General features: G+C 30.6%; 1 long non-coding RNA gene across 1 annotated transcript; it reads left to right on the top strand.

The window, feature by feature from the left end:
- The first annotated feature begins 432 nt into the window (after nucleotides 1-432).
- On the top strand, nucleotides 433-7,651 carry LOC127719608 (uncharacterized). Its single transcript, XR_007990428.1, has 5 exons — nucleotides 433-557; nucleotides 1,250-1,411; nucleotides 3,282-3,476; nucleotides 4,892-5,025; nucleotides 6,866-7,651. It is a non-coding gene; the product is annotated as an uncharacterized LOC127719608 (long non-coding RNA).
- The last annotated feature ends 5,575 nt before the right edge of the window (nucleotides 7,652-13,226 follow it).

Here is a 13,226-nt window from a genome sequence, read left to right as displayed (position 1 = left end):
ACTTCATCTGTTGATATGTACTGTGAACGTTTTGTGAATATTTAGATTTGTTTAGTGACTAGTCCCTAAGAAAACGTTTGAGATTTTCGCTGCTATTTTTGCTAAATGGTTGCAAGTAGGATACTTTGACGTTAGGGCATCAAGAATATTTGTTTGAATAAGAATAATGTTACATAATTAAACTGTTTTACCATGTTCTTTAAATTGATTTACCAATGATATCACGACCTAATTTATGTTTGTATATTTCAAGGATTTGAATATCAATTATTACTCTAGCTAAATAAGTAGCTTCGTATCATATTCACAGTATTCATATGAATACAGTCATTAATCCAGTATACTTTGTTATTTAAGAAGATGCAACTAGACATTTTTTTTGAACTCCAGAATTTAAAAGTTTACGTTAACTTTATCATTTTCAGATATTCCACCAAAGCAATTGCTGTTTATTCATAAAGATTTGAAAACCAGAGTTAATGTAACAGATAAGGAATATGTTACCAGTTTGAAATATAAAGATTTGAAAGCAGTTGTTACAGAATCCGGAAGTCTAGGTTTGTCGTATAAATACTGTATTAACCTGAGTATAAGTCTACTGGAAAGATATGTCAAATGACCTATTTCAGGCTGAGATCTTGATAGAATCTTACGATAGCTCGAACCGATGGATAAGTTGAGAGTCCAAAATTAATCCAACGGAAAGTATAAGCTGAGGACAAAAATCTATTTTAATGCATTCAAAATGCAATGTTAAATTACTATGATATAAAAAGATTTAAAATAGTTCGAACATGGGTTACGTCACTTACATTGTTATCGAGTTATGTCCCTTTATAAATGGAAAATTTGTTAAATTTACTGTATACTTACACAGTTTTATTTTATTTTTCATATAGATCTTACATTTTGATTTAAGAAAAAAAGTCTTATATAGGAAGATCGTGAGTTTAAAAAGTCGAGGCTGCCAACTATCTGAAAAAAAGTTTTCACTAATAGTCCAAGATGTAGGGTACTTCCATTTAATTATTAAAGAAGTCTACTTTTGACCTTTATAAGATATCTATTTGACAATTTATTTTCTTATTCATTTCGAAATAAATTACAAAAGACTCTGATTTCACCATGTTTGTCATATAGGTCTCCTTTTATTACTATTTCAGGGTTTTTTTTTGCAGTTGAATTAGTATTTAAGATCAGATTCAGTAGATTATTGCTTGGTATTATAACTTTAAATTCATTTTCATAGATATGAAAATGGATTGGAATGATCAAGATGGCTGTTTTGTAACAAAGATAAAAACAGGACGAACTGAAGCGGAAGTCAAAGCATATTTTGCTTTATTAATTGAACATATGCATGAAAACAAATTTCAAACGGTTAATTTGTTTTTTCAAAACATATCTTCAGGTTTGTAAATACTTTTATTTATAGGCAATAATGTAGTAAATCTTCTTTTCAAGGTAAAAGCTAAAATTTCTTTCACAATCACCAGCTAATATCGTCTTGATAAAAAATGCGAAAAAAGGATGTTAACAGTTAGGAATCTACTTCGTCAAAATCTACAAATGCTAAAAAAATGGAAGTCATTGTAGGGATGACGCGTTGCCAATTTAGCTCTTTGAAACCGATAAATTCGTCCGCATTACGATCTTTAACCGCCAGTTGTATTTTAAAAGACAAATGTATCTACTAGCTATTGAGCATCATTTTATGTACTTTTCTGCATTTAGTCAACTTTAAACTACTGTCTGATCGGTTGTTAGATGGAATTTACGAAAGTTCAAAATATTTAAGAAAATTCTAATCAAATATTTCGTGGAATAGCAGACTAAAAAAATTCAAAGGTTGCAGACTAAAAGACATTTGCGGAAACTAGGTCTATACCTAGGATTACACTTTAGACTTACGATAACAGGTGACGAACAACAAGGGGTCATCTCAAAATATTAAAAAAAAAAACAATACAAATACAAGATAGCAAAACAAAACACACTAGTTCAGCGCATATGCATGGTGACCACATATTTGAATCGCTGTCCTGGGTGTAGCAACAAAGTCCCCTTTGTATTTTTAATAGTAATAGTAAAAGCTGATGACTACCTCCGGGTGCTGGAGTTTCTCGCTGCGTTGAAGACCCATTGGTGGCCTTCGGCTACTCTTTGGTCGGGTTGTCTCTTTGACCTATTCTCAATTTTAATTTCATATTTTCTCAATGCTGAACTAGTCTTGGTCCTGGACTCGCCTTAAAAAATCCGTAGTGAGAATCCTGGCTTTATATGTTGCAAGAAAACTTTTTCTTAAAAAAGTGAAAGAAATCTGTGAATATTTTAATTCAAGTAAACCCCGTTCTCAATTATCCGTCCATTGGTCGATCCTTTCTTCATCTATGCATAGGTTTGTTTTGTGGTGAATGCTTTTATAAATTGCTTGAAATACATGGTATATGTATTTTCTTTCATTCAAAAGCAAGCGTAGGGATTTATAAATAGCAGATCACCATCTCATACTGGAACATGTTGTGGCACTCAACCATAAGGCAGTTAAATAAAAAATCATATGCATTTTATTAAAAATGAAGGCAAATCCAGTTTTTAAGAGATTATTCTAAACAAACGGGTAAAGATAGATGTCATATTCGGTCATCATAAGGAATCGGTGTGATACCCATCTTTTAACACATCTCCATATTTTGTATACATATTCCTCATAGTCGCATGTTTTTGTTCTGTCACTCGTCTCTCGTCTTCATGATTTTTCCCAGTTATTTATGAGTAATAGGAAAGCTATGTTTGGTATATAGAATATAAGAAAGATGGACATGTACTTCAGAAAAGGATCATTATTTTGATCGTCATCTGATTTTATTGTTTATTGATAGAATTAGTTTCCTAGGAAGTAAAAGAAATGGGTTTATTATATATGGTATATAGATTGATTGTAAGAAGTACATTTCCGTCTGAGAATGATTAACTTGACATTGACCTAAATTTCATGTTTAAAATTGTGATCAGTTTTAATTGTATTTTAAAGTATTCTCTGTTAGAAGATTATTGGAGAGGTAGAACTTCTATAGGTCTGTATATTTGTTTCAATACTTTCTGTTTATTCTTAGACTAACTCCTGGAATTTAATCAGTGTTTCAATCTGGTTGGGAAATGTTATTCAAGATATCTACGGTTGCATTCATATCTTAAATCCCTTTATGTCTCCGAAACTTTTATTAACACCATGCTTCACTAAATCTTCGTTAAATCATAAATTTTCATTATCTTTATAGAGGTCACAGTCAATAAACAGTTGAGGATTCTTATGCGTGAAATACAGCATCATGGAGATCGAATTAATAAGAACAATTCAACAAAAACTGGGTTACCAGCAATAAATTATGTTAAACTCGTGAGAGTTTTCCTCAAGTCTGAAGATTATGCAGAAATAGAAACAGAATATATGCAGTCAAATGACAAGCAGGAGGGTAATTGTCGGCTTCAATTGTATTGTCTAAAACATTAAAAGTAGTTTGTGTGTCCCTAAAATCATGAAACCATATCATTCTGGCATCACTGAGCTCTGGCAAAATTCAAAACATGCATTTCTTTTTTTTTAAATCATTTTAATCTAAAGCATAACCATGATGTTTGAGAAGATTTCATTCCCCACATGGCCTAGAAAATTAAACTTCTTAGTACTATTTTAAATATGCTCATACTGAATGGAAATGCATAAATTCAATAACTATAAATGTTAGGACATCACAACTGTATCATCATAAAACACATTTTTCAATAAAATGAAGACAACTGCTGAATATATGCAGTTTTCCATCCATTCGAAGGAACACCAAAATAATGTTAAGGAAGCTTTATTATAATTATTTACATAGTTTTGTCAAATGTAAAGTTGTTTCTTGTGTTTGCAATACATGTATTGCTTTTAGGTTAGAATTGTTAGAGCAAATTAAAGACCATGTGTGGTAAATTTTAGATTGGCACTTATATTTGAGCCCATATATTGCACCTAGATGAACGTTATGATTGTCTGGATAACTTGTGTAAATTTCATTTTCAATTTTAACCAGGTAGTTAACAAAATGACCTAATGAAAACTTCAAACTGAATTGCTCTTTTATATGCTTATCGTTGCCCTTCAAGAAATCTCCAAGAAACTATGAAGGGAACTACAAGTATGAAAAAGCAATCAAAATTTGCCAATCAAAATATTAATGGGGAATGAAAAATGCTCTTTAATTATGATAAAATGTAATAAAAGACTTACTGTAAGACACAGAAAAAGAAGCAACGACGTGACAAAAACAAAAGACAAGCAATAGATCATAAAATACTGCAAACCCTTACAAAACTATGGCTTGACTTTTGACCGCTATACAGTTAAGCAATTTCTGCTCCACAAATGTCCCGTGTGTTACTCATGGAAAGTCAGTGATAAATCACAGTATGTGATTTCATAATCAAGGAAAAGGGAATAGGATTGTAGCAACAAATCATGCCATAGTTCCATTGGCAAATGAAATAAAAATACAGGTAAAACAAATCATGATGACTTCAACTAAAAAATTAGAAAGACTTGTTCCTACCTCTACTTTGTTGGAAAAGTATTTCCATTTATCTATTTTTTTTTTTTTTTTATTAATTTCTAGACGACCCTGGGTGGTATATATTTTATGTGGATTCATTTATTCTTTCGTGGGTATCAATGTTTGAGGATAGAGGAAACAATCGACTATTGTTGATCTGTGATATGCTGGTTTTGGTAAAGTCTGCATACACGCCTGTAAAAAATGCATATTTTAAAACGTTTAACCTGGTTCACCTATACCCAGGATTTCAACAAAAATCGGTATCCGACGAATATAAAATCTTTTTTTTCCAGAAAATAAACATGGTAAATGGAAATGGCATGTCTCAGATCAGTCATCCTTTCCATTCATTGTGGAGGTTGTTGGACCAAGGAGTACGGCTGAAGATGTGTATAACAAAGTTGTGCAAGACATTTCGTCTATTTAGGTATGAAATTTGTTTACTCTATTATTTTAAAATCATTTCTGAACTGAACAGCTGTCAAACTGCAGAAAGTCAATGATTTGTTGAAATATGCCATTTTAATTCACGTCACTGGGATAACGCTTTTATTTCTTATCAGATCCTCTGCAACTAATTATGATGGTTTTCAATCATTAATTATGATAATCTGTGTAATCTAAAATGAGGGACCATTTTCTCAAGAAAGCACTTATTTTTCTTATACTTATGATTACGGACTTTCCGTTTTGAATTTTCCTCGGAGTTAGGTATTTTTGTTATTCTTCCATATACCAAGTTAGGAATATGATAGTTGTTTTCCATTCGATTGATGTGTTTTTGGATTTTGGTTTTGTCATTCGATAAGAACCACGTTATCTGAGCTTGCTTTTGTTAAGATATAATGTGATACAATGGTTGAACAAAAATGTGGAGGGTATGTAGGAATCAGCACATCTGTTTGTCTATCCTCTTACATGCTTCATCAGATATTCATGAAAAATGTAAGATCTTATTTACATAATAGATGTGTATATGTGTAAGTCATCCTGAATACCGGAGTTATGCCCCTTTGTATATATAAATACTTGTGCTGTATTTAGACCCCTCTACTAAGACACTTGTTTTGCATGCACAAGTATAAAAATTGCGGTTTTTATCCAACACAATCATAGGTTTGAACGTTGTTTTCAATTTAGACTTGTTTATATTTTTTCGTTTGGGCTTGCGTTATATTTGCCTTCTGGTTTATATGATCCGTTCATCCTATTTCGACTCTTTCAAAATTCAAGAGTCTATCCTAAATTGAGGTAAATTATATGGCCTTCCAAATACCGTTTTGGTTCCTAACATCACTGAAGAGACATTAATTGTCGAAATCCGGATATGGTGTACAAATTTCTGCACCTCATGTTTGCGGTACACAATCTTTTCCGCATGTTTATTGTTTTCTGTTTGGTAATAAATTAATTATAAGATCCATTTTGTTACATCTTGTGATCCGTTTATTTGGCAATCGCCATTGGCAGTCAGCAGAGTTTAAGAACATCAGTTGTTCGACTTGCTAGTCAAATGCGTTTTGTGAAAATATACTTTTTCACTTTTTTGTCTGTTGGAAAATGTTGTTTGTGCTGTGTTAAGACCTATCTACTAAGAAATATGTTTTACATGCACACGTATAAAAATTGCGGTTTTTATTATCCATCGCAACCATAGGTTTGAACGTTGTTTTCAATTTAGACTTGGTTGTAAATACTTGATAGTATTCAGTATTAATGAAAAGATTGAGTAGAAATCTATATTATTTGCCTATCATTTCTGTTAAAGTACATTTAAAAAAATAGATTTGTGTGTCAATACAATTTGTATATCACAAATAGTTTCTATGTTAACTTTCAAACCCCTTAGAGGATACTATCTTGGCGTGATTATGTTCACCACCTTTGCCAAATGTGTTGCATACAATGAAAAGTTCTAAAACTATCAAAACAAATCTAAGTTTGGCACCGTATTGTCAATATATGCACAGATAAATTGTTCAAGGTACCATGGCAACAAAACAGGGCAGGTTTGAGCTGATTTATTTAAAAATATGATTTAGTTGATATTTAGTTTTCTTTTTCACTATTTTATAAGGAAACGTTTTTATTGCATTTATGCAGTCATCACATTTAGCTAATTTTCTAGTAGCTTTTTAGATTTAGCTTTCATTGTGTAGACATACTTAATGAAAAAAGAAAATGCTATGTCCCTTTAGTTATATACAATTATATACATATTTACGAGTTTTAAAGATACTTTCATTTACAATTCTTTTATCGGACAGTTATATTTGGTGTGCCAAAAGAGCTGTGTGCTAAGGAGTATTATGGAGCAGTTATAGAGCAGAAAATCTCCAAGTTCATCAGTTTGAGAAATACACTTTATTGACAAAGACAGAGGAATGTGCAGGCTGATACAGGAAACATTTGAGAAGGAATTTGGTATCAAAGGTCAAAATGTGATGTAGCATTTTGTAAAGATAATGTTTGTTGATTTGATTATTTTTAGAGAGCGCATATTAGTAGTGTCAATCATTTTCCACTGTACTTAACTATGCATTGTGTATTTCATTGTCCATTTTGGTTGTACCAATAATACTTAAATCGTGTATATTATGTTATAGAAAATATAGTTCTGTCTATAAACATCCTGCAGGCTTTTTCTGGCATTTTGTTTTCAAATATAACTTAAATCATGGAAAAAGCATAATTTGCTGAATATGTCCACCAGAATTTCTTGCATTATCCTTAAACTTTCCTTTGCGTTGGACTAATATGTGTTGAGTAATCACGTAGTGTCTGATATGGAAAAGGACATGTTATAATTTATTTTTAACATATGCTGCCAGTAAGGTGAATACTTTTAAATGTGTAACAATTTTCTTTACAATAATTAGGTAATAACGGATTTATTGTTTGTTAGATAGAACTGTTCAAATTAAATTTCTAAACTTTATTCATTTATTTTCAACATTTACTCCATAAAAAGTTATTGTTGAATTTCTATTTAGTTTTGAACTATGGTATACTTAGATTTAGTGTGTCTTGATTAGAAATATTATGCAATGTATTTTCATGTATTTTCATTTCCTCAAATGAAGTTCCCAAATAGTTAAAACCAAATTCTTCAGTATTCTAATGTCAATATCAATGATATGCCCTGGCTACAATAGAAGGGGCGCATAATGTTTTCTGGTGTGGTTGTGTCTTTCCATCCCAGGTTAAATATTTTGGTTAAGGTTGGTTACCACCAAGTTGTAGTCACATTCAAACTTCATTTTATGGTTCACTGAACATAGAAATGTGATATATGTAGTGTGAAATGTTATTCTAATACATGTATGTTAACATTTTCGGATGTACCGGACATTTAGCATAATCTTTTGGTACCAATTGCTGTATTGTACTATGGTGTTAAAGATGTTTAAAAGATTAATCTTTATAAAATTCCATTTCAAACAAATAGCTTCTAGTTAGGCAACTATTTGTCTTCAATAATTCTAGCTCACCTGGACAAAACTGTTCTGTGATTTAATGCCTTAGTCATATTTTCATCTTAAATCTATATTTATGATAATAAACATCTGAAACAATTGTAAGATGATGGTCTGTCAGACAAAACAATGTAAGTATTTTTTTATGAAAATATCTGATATATACTCTTGTCCAACTAGTTTTAATATAAGAATTTGTAAATGTGAATATTTCCTGTGGTAGTTTTATATAAAGTTTTTGATTTTTAGACATTTTTCTATTGTATGTTTTTGCACATGTTTCATTTGTATTACTTTTCGTGTAATCTTGAATTACTTCTACTTGTGGTGTGAAGATATATCAGCAGTATTTTGACAAATGCAGTATTTGAAAATATTCTTGGAGTCATTTTGTATGCTGATCAATCTGGCTAATAGTCACTATAGACCATCATTATATGAAGAACATAGAATCCCAGGATCAAATATTTTTAAAAAGTTAGTATAATTTCTAGAAAACAATTCTACACTATGTAGATTGCAATGGACGTCATTTAATGACTTGGGACCTTAAATCATGCATAGGTTGAATTTGTGATACATGTAGTTGATTGCAGAAAACCAATGCTACTTCATTGGCATCGACTTGTGTTTAACAAGGTTTTGAACATTAAGATAAGTTAATGGATGGACAGACATCTATGTCTTCTATATATTCACATTATCTAGTTGTATTGTATATTTAATTTTTCTTTAAAAGTTGAGTTTTTAAGTGTTGTAAACTGTATAATTATTTTTTTAGTCAGTTATTGCAAGAATTGCACACATTATATATACGCTGGTTTAGGTTTTTCAATGGCAAACAATTTTAATTTTTAAAAAATTATTGACAGTTGTTACATTTTTGATACAAAGTTAAGATACGCACATGAATATTATTCTGTAATTATATATAATTGAAAATGACCCTATTAAAACTCGATTGACAAAAAACTAAATGTGCTTTGCAAATAACATAACTTTTTACAGTTTGCTCATGTAGTGTATTTATAAACCTTTGTTCTTTTCAGAATATGTTTTCATTACATATTCAACTGCTTTTCCTTTCATGCTTTTCAGTCTTGCGTGCCTTCTGTAGTGAACACTTTTCCTTTGCTGTTTGTGTATAAAATAGAGAATTTTTTTTTCTCATTGTGCATAGATTTTGAAATTGAAAATATTTTTTTAGTGAAGCGATAGCCGAAGGTTACAAGTTTGCTCTATACAATGTTGGTAAACATTTTACTGAATATCAAATTAACCAATTAACCTTTAACATGTTTAAGATATCCATTAAATAACATTAACATTTTATACTATATAAAACATGAGATGGTACATTGAAAATTTCTTTGAAATTACATGGGTTCTATTTCTAAATAAGAATTAAAAAAGGTGGTACGATTGCCAGTGAGACAACTTTCCACTAAAGACCAAATGACATAGACGCTAGTAAATATAAGTCACTGTTCAGACTGTAACAAACGACAACCACTAATTTACAGGCTCCTGGAATTGAATAGGCACATACAGAATGTGGTAGTGTTAAGCATAGTTGCAAGTGCCCATACCTGGGACAGTGGTATGCCAGCACAACTTAAGAACAAACTGTAAAATTAAATTACATGAATTGATAAATTGAATATTATTTCATAAATTTTGTTTGACAATGCCATTATTAGCCATTCATTAGTATAACGAGAACATACCTAAATTAACTCATAAAGGTTGGTCTTTGTATCCAATTATAAGAATGACTGTTTTTATCATTTTGAACATTATATTGACAACGATGTGTGAACAAAACAAACAAAATAGGCAAAAATGTCACAAATAGGGGTACAACAGCAACACGAATCCCACCAAAAACTGGGGGTGATCTCAGGTGCTCCGGAAGGGTAAGAAGATCCTGCTCCACATCTGGCACCCGTCGTGTTACTCATGTTATTATAAAGTCGGTAAATAGTCTAATTCGGTAGGTCACATTCGTGAAAAGGGAACGGGATTGTAGTTACGACATAAGGAACATATCCGATATCATCTGTGAAACGGATATTCCATAACGGTCAACCAACAAGTGATGGCGTCCGTAAATTTTACGAAGTGATGATTTTAACTTCAGCATTTGGAACTAAAAATGAAAAGGTCACAATTGAGAAGCTGAAATCATCTCTTTTGTCGTAAAGTTTTGTTTCAACCGACCCTCATTGTCAATTTCTAGATGTAAGTCAAGATATGAGGCAGACTTAACTGTAAAACGGAAAGTCCCTAATCAAATTGCAAAATCAAAAGCTCAAACACATCAAACGAACGGATAACAACTGTCATATGCCTGAATTGGTACAGGCATTTTCTTATGTAGAAAATGGTGGATTGAACCTGGTTTTATAGCTAGCTAAACCTCTCACTTGTATGACAGTCACATCAAATTCCATTATATTGACAACGATGCGTGAACAAAACAAACAGACACAGTAGGTAAAAATGTCAAAAATAGGGGTACAGCAGTCATCATTGTGTTATTATCTAATTCCCTATAAAAACAAACAAATGTAACAAAGAATCACAAAAACGCATACATCAAATTTAACAACCTCATTTTGCTTTTTTATTATACGATTTTATTTGTATAAATAAAATCCACCCATAAAGGATTGAAAGAATTTAAGAACTAGGACCGAATCCTTACCCTGACAGACACATGGTTAGATTAACATTAACTTTGACGTAGAATCGCGCGTTTGACGTCACACAGGTAGAAATAAAATAATTGTGTCGTTCAATGTATGACGGGATGCATAAGTTCAGAGTCACGTCAAATGGATATCACAAAAAACAGACTTAACAGTAAAAGTAAAAATGCATACATTAAATTTAACAACCTCATTTTGCTTTTTTATTATTATACGATTTTATGAACCTATAAATGAGAAGAGAATATGGATTGAATGTGCAAGAAACAAAAGTTCATATGAAAACATGGAAAAATAATCTAATGCAGTTTATTAATTAGAAAACGTCATATTTTTGGAGGAGATAAATTCCAAGGTTTACTTGTTATAATTCTCTTTAAAATCTGAGATGATTAAAGTCTTCTTATGGTTCATTAAACAAGCAAGAACTATCAATTACACGATAACAGGTAAAACCTTAAAATCTCATTTCTCGTTTTTCATATAGATTAGACCGTTGGTTTTCCTGTTTAAATGGTTTTACATTAATCATTTTAGGGGCCTTTTATAGCTTGCTGTTCGGTGTGAGCCAAGGCTCTGTGTTGAAGGCCGTACTTTGACCTATAATGGTTTACTTTTATAAATTGTGACATGGATGGAGAGTTTTCTCAAAAGCACTCATACCACATCTTCTAATATCTAATTTAATATATTTCAACACTTACTGTTTTCTTGCTTTTCTGACTCATAGCTAGAAATCCTATATTGTTGCCAGCAAGGATAAAGAAAACTATTTTTCATTCGTCAATTATTATGATTGCTTTTTATCATGAGAAAAGCCGGAAGTTCTTCATTAATGACGGAGAGGACTAATGTCTTACAATGTGATCATGGCAGCCGAGATTGTTAACATAAGCTTTTATCTTAACTTAATAAATAGAAATACAAGTGACTAGTGAATCGTTATATAGCAATTAATAATTAGTTTTTCTTTGTTTGAAAACCACCATAATTGTTTGATTATTTACTTATTATTGATTATTATATTATTAGTGGTGCACAATAAAATATACATTAAGATTGGTATTATTTATTCTAATATACTTATAATAAACTTACAAATTACTTTGATTGTATGCTGAAAAAATGACACATGGGATAAATGTACATGGAGACAGTAATTATAGTGATAACATATATATATATATATATATATATATATATATGTAAAAGGTGAATTTCTGAACAACCAAATAACAACAAGTCCATTTCATCTTTTCCTAGGGTTCTTTATTCAACAATGATGTAATCATATAATTATAAACCCTACAAAATATAACAAAATACATTTAAAACAGATTAATCTATTATTACTATATCGTACTGTGTTACTATTATTATAACATTACTGCAGATCAACATAAATATAAGAACATTGAAAGTTTATAGTTCTTCTATAATATCAATACACAAGGTGACATGATGATATTTAACACTTGCAAATATTCATTCATCGTTCATATAAAATCATCAGCTTTTACAATTAAACATACTATTATAATGTCAAGATCATATAACACTATTTGAATTAACTAAATAGATATATGTAAATCCATATTCTACAAATAACCATAACATATATATCAACGGTAGATAACTCTACATAATATCAAATGCTCTTCACTGTCTTACATGAATAATATATATATTATGCTATTTTAAGTATACATAAACTCACCAGTCTGTGGAACTGAGTTTGATAACTAACATCGACAGTCTACATAATATTAACAGTAACGATCTTCATACGTGTACAGTAATGGTTACAGAGGTTCACATCAAATATGGTTCTGTAAACAATATATGACAATAATAAGTAATCTGACTTTAATATTCTTAAAGACATTATACAATTCATATCTAAACTATTTCTAATCTTTATCTTTCATCTCGAATTTACAATTATAAATAATTAATCTTATTTCAATACTAAAACATAAAGTACAAGTACAATTGTACTGTTAATGACATCACATTGGATATACCACTGTCATTTCATGACTGCATGACAAAAGGTCAAGGTCATTCATAAAAATCGACTAAATCTCCCTTTCCAACATTTATACTAAAATCTCTCAAATAAATCAGATTCAATCATCACTCAAAGCACACTCATTCATTGGGCTGGGAATCTTACCAAATGAATGTAATACACATACATTTCAAAGTTGAGGATTCAGTTCATCCAAGACACCTCAAAGAGTACAAAATGTAACTTACCATATAAAGTCATGATGTCCTGTTCAAGGATGAATTCCATCACTATACTAATCCATAGAACTTATGGAACTACTAATCAAACACAATATAAAGTCTATGAGCACAAAATGCATCAAAACATACAAATATATCAAGATCACAACAAAGACATCAAGCCTCCATTACTGTTTTCAAAACTACCA

This window comes from Mytilus californianus, unplaced genomic scaffold (genome assembly GCF_021869535.1).
Source record: "Mytilus californianus isolate M0D057914Y unplaced genomic scaffold, xbMytCali1.0.p SCAF_11, whole genome shotgun sequence".
NCBI classification, from domain to species: Eukaryota; Metazoa; Mollusca; class Bivalvia; order Mytilida; family Mytilidae; genus Mytilus; species Mytilus californianus.
Note: the sequence above shows the minus strand (reverse complement) of the source record. Positions and strands in the feature narration are given on the sequence as shown.